Source organism: Urocitellus parryii, chromosome 11 (genome assembly GCF_045843805.1).
Source record: "Urocitellus parryii isolate mUroPar1 chromosome 11, mUroPar1.hap1, whole genome shotgun sequence".
In the NCBI taxonomy this organism is placed as follows: Eukaryota; Metazoa; Chordata; class Mammalia; order Rodentia; family Sciuridae; genus Urocitellus; species Urocitellus parryii.
In genome coordinates, this window is record NC_135541.1 from 119,461,244 (window position 1) to 119,470,041 (window position 8,798).

Consider the following 8,798-nt stretch of genomic DNA (forward strand, 5'->3'; position numbering starts at 1 on the left):
CACCATTTTACCTTTAAACCAGCTCTGGGATGGCTCCTTGAACCCTCAGCCTCAAGCTCCCCATGGGGGCAGTGAGGTTTTACTAAAAAGGAGAGAGAGAGAGAGAGAGAGAGAGAGAGAGAGAGAGAGAGAGAGAGAGAGAGAGAGAGAGAGAGAATGCTAGGGATAGGGCTTTTATTGGGGAACAAAAAATTCTGGGGAAAATTTCATGCAATGAAGGTCAAGGGGGGGCAATGTGGCAAGGTCAGGTGCAATGATTGGATCTTTGGAGCAGTGATGAGACACGCCTCCACATGGAAAAGCTCTCAAACCCAAAGAGGGTGGGGAGAGCTCTGCTACATTAAAAGTGTCTGAGCACCTCACAACTAGCCAGGAGTAAACTCAGTCAGTTCAAGGATGGACTCCCACAGAGCTGCACTTCAAAGGGAAGGGAAAAAAATATATATAATGACTCCTCTCTAGGGAGCAGAGTGGCTCAGCAGCTCAGCAGTTTGGGGGTGGCCCATTCCAGGAATGGTGGGGGGTCCAGAAAACTCACCTAGTTCCAGAACTGCAGGGTTCTGGGACATCACTCCATTGTAGGGTCTAGGATTCTTATCCAGTTCCAGGACTGCAGAATCTTGGGAGACCTGCCACCCCCAGCAGCCCAGGCAGTCAAACTAAAGGTTGCTTGAGTGAATTTCCTAGGTAGCCAAATAAAGCACCCAGGACAGCTCCTCTGCCTCAAGCTCCCCCAATGGGAGAGCAAGGAATGTCACGAGGGGCTGGTGAGAGTGAGCATGTCCAAGAGTGGACTTTTACTGGGGAGATCCTCATTCTTCAGAAAATTCCATCCAAAAAAGGTCAAGAGGAGCAGGGTTACAAGGACAGGTAAGGTAATTTGATCCCTGGGGTTATAGGAAGGCAAACCTAAGCATGAAGACACATTCTGCTACTTCCAGGATCAGGGCAGCCATGTAGGGCCACTTTGAATGTGGCCAGATCCCTGGAAGTGACTGACAGAGCTGCAACCAATCAGGGAAGGAAAATGCAACAGCCCCCCACAGAGGCGGATCCAGTTCTAGGGCTGGAAGGTCTAGGAAGCTCACACAGTTCCAGCATTGCAGGGTCCTGGGTCTTACCCAGGGTTGTAGGGTTTTCTGACCTGTAGGGTGAGGATGCAGCTCAGCCAATGCTCTGTTTTCTGAACCCATGGCACTACATTCATCTCAGCCCTTGCAAGTCTGGCTGCTCAGCTAGGTCCCAAGAAGTGATGTGAACCTTCAGTCAGACATGGGTTATGACTGCTGTGGGCACTCAGATGCCTCTTCCAGGAGGCAGCCTACAGTCCCAGGCGAGGCCCTGAGGGGCAGGGTGCACCAGAGACTGGGAGCACTGATGTGTGGCTTCACTGCAGCCTGGCCCCATGGGGTAGGCTGTGACAGGGGCTGAGCTCAGGAGTGGCAGGCCACCAAGTGTGGGTGGTTTAGCAGTGCCTAAGTCTCAGGGAAGGTGGGGTGCCATGGCTGTTTGTCACCTGAGCAAGACACAATCCAGCAGTATTTCCAGTCCCCAGGTGCCATGGTCTAATAGCTGTGCTGGCCACAGGAGTGGGGGACACGGTCACCTCCTTCTCTTCTGGAGCTCAGATGTGTGGACTCCAGGCAGTCCCCTCAGGGGAGCTGAGTGGCATAAGAATACAAGAGTCCTAGTAGTGAGTATGGAAGATGTCCAAGGTTTGGGTGGGAGCCGCTGGGGTCCTCTTGCTTCATTAGTCCACCCAGGGAGGAGGCTCCCTTGTTCTGAGCTGCTCCTGGCTGTTGATGGAGTGTCAGACACTAAATGTGTCCTATACTCTGTGTGAACATCCCAGGTTCCCATGCTCTATCTGGCTTCTGCTGATCTTTAGATGTGCTCTGAGGCTCTCTTCACTTACCCTCACCAAAATGCATTGCTTATTTTGGGAGTTGTCTTTGTGGGAGGAAGGATGGTAGGGCTTCTAGTCAGACTTCTTGCTAGCATCTCTCCTCCCTAGAAATGTTTACTTTCAAATCAGAATAATCGTACCCGGTATCACCATGTTTAATCAAATTTGTATTGGAGATCCTCTGAGTAAAATATAATGAGAATAAAAGAAAGTAGAAGAATGGAATACTAAAATATAGAATGCTTAAACTTCCATTATTTTCAAATGATGACTATTTTTTTAATATTTTTTATTATTTTTTTTTAGATGGACCCAATATCTTTATTTTATTTTTTTTAATGTGGTGCTGAGGATCGAACCCAGTGCCTCCCGCATGCCAGGCAAGTGCACTACCTCTTGAGACACATCCCCAGGCCAAACTATATATATTTCGAAAAAAAAATGTAATCTCCAGAAAGATTATTGGAAATACCTATAGAAATTGTCAAGGTTCCTGATAAAAGTTTGAGGTATAAAAGTAAAAATAAAGTATTATATTCCAGTGGCAAATGATTAGAAATTGTGATTGAACAGGATATACTATTTGCAATAGTATCAGAGACTGAAATTGCCTAAATAATCAAAAAATAAACTTAAGACTTCTGTAGACAGATTATAAAATTTTATTAGGTGATGTTCAAAAGAACATAAATACATGAAGGCATATACTACATTTGTCAATATAAGACTTAGTCTAGGCCATTTTTAAAAGTATTTTTAAGGTAGCCAGGTGTGGTGGTGCAAACATGTAATGCCAGCAGCTCAGAACGCAGAGACAGGAGGATCATGAGTTCAAAGCTAGCCTCAGCAAAAGCAGGCACTAAACAATTCAGTGAGACCGTGTCTCTGAAACAAAATACAAAATAGGGCTGGGGATGTGGCTCCATGGTAGAGTGCCCCTAAATTCAATCCCCAGTACATCCTCCCCCTCAAAAAAAAAGTATTTTGAACCTAAAACACCATGAAATCTAAAGAGGAACCTGGAGTGGGTCTAGTCTATCAACTAACTATTTAGCTATTATTATTATTATAAATTAAGCTATTGTCATTATAAAGTTGTTCTGATTAAAATAGTATGATGCTGGTAGAAATTACGTTAACTACAAATATGTAGAAATTACATTAATTAAAAAATGTAGAAATTATATTAAGTACAAAACTACTTTGATGTAACAGCAATCTCCTATCAAGTAGACATTCCATATTGCATGGAAACACAGAGGCTCACAAAACAACTCAGCATTCTAGAATCACAGAGTTTTTGAAGAATTTAAAAATGTTCAGTAAAATGCAAGAGGAAATTCATTGCAAAATTACACACTAGGGTAGTGTGCAAGACAATGCAGAATGGAAGCAATATACAATCTAAATGTCTGAATGTTCTATTCCTCATGGCATACCCACTCCCATGCACACATTAGGCTTTCTCAGTAACAGTGTAAGAGGTCAGTTGTGAGGACCAGACTGAAGGTAAGCAAGGCTTCTCAGCAGAGGGAGTTTTCCCAGAGCCATGCACTCTTGCTCTTTTGGGAGATGCAGGAGCAACGCTATTGGTCAAAGCCACAATTCTCTCTTTTTAAAATTTTTAATGTGTTTCAATTAGTTATACATGACAGTAGAATGCACTTATATACTTTGATATATCATACATAGATGGGATATAATTTCTCTTTTTCTGAGTGTACATATTGTAGAATCACATTGGTTATACAGTCACATATATATAAAGTAATAATGTGTGTTTCATTCTACTATCTTTCTTATCCCCATATCCCCTGCCTTCCCCTCCTTTCACTTACCTCTACCTAAGGTAACACTATTTTTTTTTTGCATTACAATTCTTAATACACATATATACCACAATTTTTGTATTTCTGTTTGTATATAAAGTATGTGGACACCCAATTCAAGTCTTCATACATCACATTTCACCATGCTTGCTAATCCCCTGCCCCCTCCCTTTCTCTCCCACCCCTCTACCCTATTTCTCCCATGCTCTGCCTCCCAACCCCACCATGAGTCAACCTTCTTATATCAGAGAAAACATTCAGTATTTGTTTTTTGGAGGGGATTGACTAACTTCACTTAGCATTATCTTCTCCAGTGCCATCCATTTACATGCAAATGCCATGGTTTTGTTCTTTTTTAATGCTGAGTAAAATTCCATTGTGTATATATGCCACATTTTTTTATCCAATCATCCACTGAAGGACATCTAGGTTGGCTCATGTCTATTTCATTCTACTAGCTTTCCTATCCCCACATTCCTGCCTTCCCCTCCTTTAGCTATTGTGAATTGTGCTGCTATAAACATTGATGTGGCTGTGTCCCTGTAGTATGCTGTTTTTAAGTCCTTTGGATATAGTCCGAGGAGAGGAATAGCTGGGTCAAATGGTCGTTCCATACCTCCATACTGTTTTCTATATTGGCTGCACCAATTTGCAGTCCCACCAGCAATGTATGAATGTACCTTTTTCCCCACATCCTCACCAACACTTATTGTTGTTTGCCTTCTTAATAGCTGCCATTCTGACTGGAATGAGATGATATCTTAGAGTGGTATTGATTTGCATTTTTCTGATTGCTAGAGATGATGAGCATTTTTTCTTATATTTATTGATTGATTGTATATCCTCTTCTGAAAAGTGTCTGTTCAGGTCCTTAGCCCATTTGTTTGGGTTATTTGTTTATCAGTGTTTAGCTGTTTGAGTTCTTTATGTACCCTAGATATTAGTGCACTATCTGATATGTGAGATGTAAAGATTTGCTCCCAGGATGTAGGCTCTCTGTTCACCTCATAGATTGTTTCTTTTACTGAAAAGAAACTTTTTAGTTTGATTCCATCCCATTTATTGATTATTGGTTTTAATTCTTGTACAGTAAGAGTCTTATTAAGGAAGTTGGGGCCTAATCCCACATGATGAAGATTAAGGCCTATTTTTTTCTTCTATTAGACGCAGAGTCTCTCACAACTCTCTTTACAATACTGAGTAAGTGGTAATTATTTTACTTGGTTAGACTTTTCATAGGGTCAGAGTAGATGACATGAAAGAAAGAGAGCTGTCCATCGGTGGGGGACAGGTCTCTGCTTCATGGCTACTTAGTGTTGAGTGGGTTCTATAATCAGTGTTCTGATACTCACACATTAAAAAAAATATGTCCAACATATATTCTTCCCAAGGAAAGCTCTATCACACAGGTTAATACTATTACCCTTCTATAAAAGTGGATGTCTTATGATCATATTTTTTCTTTTTACTCTGTAGTGGAAGGAAACATTCTCAACCGATGTAGCAAGAATCATTTATCAACAGAATAAAAACACAAGTTTATCAACACATTCTTAAGATTCCCAGAAACAGAACTGTCCAAATAGACAACTTGGATTCACGATGGACATGGCATCATAGAGAAGTACGAAAAGAGATAATTACTTAACAAATGGGACTGGAGAATTGGCATTCCACAAATAAAATACACACTTGCATTCTTACATCATTCCATATGCATGGTCAACTCGAGATATATTAACCATGTTAATATTTTAAAAGGAAATTTTAAAATGATTAGTGGAAAATATTGCAGATAGTTTTTAAAACACATGAAAACACAGGATCACATGAGAAAAGATTATTAATTTGAGCACATAAAATTAAAAACATCTGGGGTTGGGGCTGGAGCTTGGTGGTGGAGTGCTTGACTACCATGTGCAAGGTGCTGGGTTTGATTCTCAGCACCACATAAAAATAAATAAATAAAATAAAAGTATTGTTTCCAACTATAACTAAAAAATATTTTTTAAAAACATTAAAGATATCTGTATGTCCAAAGATGTATTAAACAGGACGACCGGGGTGCTGCGGGGTGAAAAAGAGTGCCCAGCAAAGATGCTGCTGGACTTGTCGCAAGAGCCTAAGGAGCACCTGGCCTTCCTGCAGAAGTGGTAGTGGAGTTTGAGTGGATAGGGGTGGAGTTCCTGAGGCCAGGGACCATCCCCAAGGTCTACGAGGGCGCCGCCAGGAAGCTCAACGTGAGCAGCAACACTGTCCAGCAAGGTGTGGAAGGGTTGACCTACCTGCTCACCAAGAGCTCCAAGCTCATGATTTCTGAAGTGGATTTCCAAGACTCTGTTTTTGTTCTGGGATTCTCTCAAGAACTGAGCAAATTATTGCTTCAGCTTTACCTCGACAACAGAAAAGAGATCAGGACTAGGGGCTGGGGATGTGGCTCAAGCGGTAGCTCGCTTGCCTTGCGTGTGTGCGGCCCGGGTTCGATCCTCAGCACCACATACAAACAAAGATGTTGTGTCCACCGAGAACTAAGAAAAAAATAAATAAATGTTAAAATTCTCTCTCTCTCTCTCTCTCTCTCTCTCTCTGTCCCCCTCTCTCTCTCACTCTCTAAAAAAAAAAAAAAAAAAGTAAAAAAAAAAAAAAAAAGAGATCAGGACTATTCTGGGTGAATTGGCACCCAGCCTTCCCAGTTACCACAGCCTTGAGTGGCGACTACATGTTCAACTTGCAAGCAGAAGTCTCAGGCAACAGATTCAGCCAGCAGTGACTATCAAACTACACCTAAATCAGAATGCAGACCACAACACCAAAGTTCTGCAGACAGACTCAGCCACCCTACTTCATTTAGTTCACAACTGCAACAATCCTTGGAGGGGATGAAAACAAACCACTGTAGGAGAGTAGGTCACAACATCAAGTAGTACCAAGTGTTAAGGTCCTAATGCCATTGACTCATTTGTGAATGGAGGAAATTCAGGAATTACTTTTCAGAATTAATTGTTATTAATTGGTGTTGATAAATGCATCTAGATTCCATGAAATTCCTTTTCCTATTCCAGGATATTGAGGTCATGATCAGAAGCTCAAATCAGGTTCCTTTTCTGGTGCTAAATGTGGTCAGCTTCTTGACAGACTGAAATTTAATTTTGTATTTTAAATGTGTAAATAGGATTGAATCAACTAGAAATAAATCTATACTGTTCATATCTTCTGTATATATGAGTAATACCCTGGTTTTCATACATTTTTGTCTGCTTAACTAGTATGTTCCTCCTTATTGATCAATTTTGAGAAAATTGACAGCTAATTCCTTTCCTATTCAGAGTATTTATAAATAGTACAATATTTCTGACTTTTCAAAGCATCTCATGATGTTACTAGCTACAGAATAATGTAAAGTGAGTATGAGTTTTTTAAATTATATGCCCATATTGTTATAGGAAGTTCATGCAGTTTTCTTTGAATGTAAACATAAGTAGTTTTTACCATATTGCTGAAGTTTGACTTATGGTTCATTGACTTAAGTAGTACTCAATTTTGTGTGATTGTTAATAATATTTTCACAAGGATTAATTTTTCCCATATACCCAAAGCAACTAAGAGACACACTGTCATTTACATTTGTAAATAATGGATACAAGAATAATGTAATCAATGCTTGATTATCCAGGGGAAAAATTATGTCTTAAAATAAAAATGTTTAGAAATTTAAGAATATATTTTTTTTAATGTTAATATAATTTATTTCCAAGTGTTAGGATTACAAATTTTTTCCCTTTTTTTTTTAGCTTATAAGTGAATTCTTTCCTTTGACAGACTTATGATTCAAGAGTTTTCGCCATTGCTGATAATAACTGCAATTCATATTTTATCTCATAGTTTTCTCTGGTAACACCTTTACTTTTTGGATGACTTTACAATGGATGAACATGAATTATTTTGAAAAGTTGCATTATATAAAACTACAAATCATCCAGTAACTGATATATAAATCTAACAAAACTGCTGAAGATCATCCATACAATCTGGAATGAAAATAACAAAATATTACCTCCAAGGTCTCCCAATTTGTAACACAAAGAGAAGGCATACTACTTCTTCAAGTCTTAATCATATAATCTTCCTAACTAGACAATGTTGTTCCTACTTAACTACATTTAATGAATAAATGACATGCAAACAAATAACACTTTATATTGTATGAATCAATATTGTAATTACTGTACAAAAGATCATATTTTCACATTATGTCCAATACTACTAAAATAGTTTGAAATTCAACATCAGTACTAACCATTTTCCAAATTCCTCTGAAATGTTACCAAAATAAACACTTTATTGATAACAACTTCATGCTTTTTATTTTTCTAACTTCTGATTCCCAAAAGGAACTAATGCCTATAACACAGATGACTATCCCAAAACTTACTAAACAGAAAGAGAATCAGTCTAAGTGTAAGCAACACTTTCACAAATTACACCTTACTCCATAATTTCTGTAAGAAAAATACAAAGAATGAAAAACAAATTTATGGCTAAATTCCAACTCTTTGATTTGCAAAGCTACTACTCAATTGCCACATATACATTTCAAGTACTTCTATGCAATAATTATCTTCCTTAAGAAAGCGAAAACTATTATGAAGATCAAAGTTGTTTCCCCAATCTGGGAGAGGAAAGGAAAGGGAAAAATCATCAACTCCCTATTTGTCCTTATCTCTGTGCTCTTAAGTACATCAAAAACGATCTTAAAACTCATCTCATTCTCTAGTGTGAGTAACTATGTGGGTTTCACCTCTGTACATCACTTGTGATCCATGCTACACAGGCAGAATTCATCTAGAATTATGGAGTGAACACTACATCCAGAAAATCTATCTTCCCTTGATGTAGTATGCTTCATAAACCAATAACTAGTTATTTCAGGTAGAGATCAGATCATATATTAGAGAAGGTCACTTTTACAATAGGTCTCCTAAACTCTGAAGGCTAAAATCCAGGAAAGGCAAAGAAGAGGACAGCATTTACAAATTATTTCCCCTCCAATTTCAATCATGCTT

General features: G+C 39.0%; 1 pseudogene; it reads left to right on the top strand.

Moving 5' to 3' along the window:
• Positions 1 to 5,591: 5,591 nt before the first annotated feature.
• On the top strand, positions 5,592 to 7,237 carry LOC144249215 (COMM domain-containing protein 2-like; annotated as a pseudogene).
• Positions 7,238 to 8,798: the final 1,561 nt, after the last annotated feature.